Genomic DNA, 2,500 nt, shown 5'->3' on the forward strand with positions numbered 1-2,500 from the left:
AATAGTAATCCTGCTCAGTACGAGAGGAACCGCAGGTTCAGACATTTGGTGTATGTGCTTGGCTGAGGAGCCAATGGTGCGAAGCTACCATCTGCGGGATTATGACTGAACGCCTCTAAGTCAGAATCCTGCCTAGACGCAGTGATACCGTAGCGCTGTGGATCTTCGGTTGGTCTCGGATAGCCGGCCCGCCGGTGAAGGAGAGCCATTCGTGACTGGGCTGGGGGACGGCCCGACGACGGTCGCCCCTCTCCAATCGCGCACTCATGTTTGTGGAGAACCTGGTGCTAAATAACTTGTAAACGACCTGATTCTGGGTCAGGGTCTTGTGCGTAGCAGAGCAGCTAATCGCTGCGATCTATTGAAAGTCAGCCCTCGATCCAAGCTTTTGTCGGCCGCCCGGTCGACTGCTGGCGCCGGGGCGTCGGGCCCCAGCCGCTCCATCTCTCCCCGCTCTGGCGTGGAGTACCATCGGCACGTGGGCCCGCCAGAGCCACAACTCGCGCCTGCTGCATCTCGGGCCGCGGGCGCCTTCCGGGAGAGACTGGACCCTCCTGGAAGGGTGAGTCACTCACCCACGCGTTGTGGCTGGAGTACCAGGGGCAGTGCGCGGGGAGTGTGTGGACAAGCAAGCGTGGCCGAGTGTTTGTGGGCCGTGGGCAAGGGGGCATGGAGAAACGTTGTCCTACCATATGCACGGGGAGCATTTCGCAAAATGCTCCTGCGCAGTGTACCAGGGGCACGGAGAAAAGTTGTCGTACCATAGGCACCAGGAGTGCGTGTGTGGCAAAGTTTTTCTGCGCAGTGTACCAGGGGCACGGAGAAAAGCTGTCGTACCATAGGCACGAGGGGAGTGTGTGTGTGTGTGCTTAGTGTTTCTGCTCAGTGTACCAGGGGCACGGAGAAAAGTTGTCGTACCATAGGCACCAGGAGTGTGTGTGTGTGGCAAAGTTGTTCTGCTCAGTGTACCAGGGGCACGGAGAAAAGCTGTCGTACCATAGGCACGAGGGGAGTGTGTGTGTGTGTGGCTTAGTGTTTCTGCTCAGTGTACCAGGGGCCCGGAGAAAAGTTGTCGTACCATAGGCACCAGGAGTGCGTGTGTGGCAAAGTTTTTCTGCGCAGTGTACCAGGGGCACGTTTCAATTTACTTTCTGGAGTACCAGGGGCACGAGGATTTTGCCAGTGGTGTTTTGCTTTGTTAGTGGGAGGGGGCTTAAGTGTGGGTCCTGGGGCCTGCTGGAGGTCAAGGTCCATGCTGGATATGTGGTGGAGCGTAACTGCAAGAAAGGCGAGCTAGTGGGGGACTAGAGCAGGGGAGAATGTGGGTCCCCGGGGCCCGCAGGAGGTCAAGAGCCATGCTGGATATGCGGTGGAAGGGTAACTGCAGGAGAAGGAAAGGTACTGGGGGACAAGAGCAGGGGAGCATTCGGGTCGCCGGGGCCTTCTTGAGGTCCAGGTCCATGTTCGATGTGAGTAGCAGCAGGGCCAGTGCGCCAGGAGCACATCTTTTTCGACCATAAAGGAGACAGGAGGCCGACTCACTGCCTCGGCCAAATGGAGAGGGAATTTAGGCAGGGCCAGTGCACAAGCATGGATCTTTTTCAGCTGTAAGGGAGACAAGAGCAAGGTGTGATGTAGGTCCCTGGGGCCTGCTGGAGGGCAAGGTCCATGCTCGATGTGAGTAGTTCAGCAGGGCCAGTGCACCAGCAGCACATCTTTTTCGACCGTAAGGGAGACAGGAGGCCGACTCACCGCCTCGGCCAAATGGAGAGGGAGTTTCAGCATGTCCAGTGCACCAGCAGCACATCTTTTTCGACCGTAAAGGAGAAAGGAGGCCGACTCACTGCCTCGGCCAAATGGAGAGGGAATTTCAGCAGGGCCAGTGGAGAAGCATGCATCTTGTTCAGCCGTAAGGGAGTCAGGGAGTTGTCATGGTGGTCCCCCTGGAGGTGGGGGAGATTGCAAATTAGCTAGGGAGGAGGGTGCGTACAGCGGAGGTGGCAAAGTGTTTCTGGTCAGTGTACCAGGGGCACGAACAAGAGTTGTCGTACCATAGGCACCAGGAGTGTGTATGTGTGTGGGCAAAGTGTTTCTGCTCAGTGTACCAGGGGCACGGAGAAAAGTTGTCGTACCATAGGCACCAGGAGAGTGTGTGTGTATGTGGCAAAGTGTTTCTGCGCAGTGTACCAGGGGCACGGAGAAAAGTTGTCGTACCATAGGCACCAGGAGAGTGTGTGTGTGTGTGTGTGTGTGTGTGTGTGTGTGTGTGTGTGTGTGGCAAAGTGTTTCTGCGCAGTGTACCAGGGGCACGGAGAAAAGTTGTCGTACCATAGGCACCAGGAGAGTGTGTGTATGTGGCAAAGTGTTTCTGCGCAGTGTACCAGGGGCACGGAGAAAAGTTGTCGTACCATAGGCTCCAGGAGTGTGTGTGTGTGTGTGTGTGTGTGTGTGTGTGCGTGTGTGTGTGTGTGTGTGTGTGTGGCAAAGTTGTTTTGCTCAG

This window comes from Neolamprologus brichardi, unplaced genomic scaffold (genome assembly GCF_056152115.1).
Source record: "Neolamprologus brichardi isolate AB-2024 unplaced genomic scaffold, ASM5615211v1 NODE_ptg000116l+_length_40259_cov_1, whole genome shotgun sequence".
NCBI lineage: Eukaryota > Metazoa > Chordata > Actinopteri > Cichliformes > Cichlidae > Neolamprologus > Neolamprologus brichardi.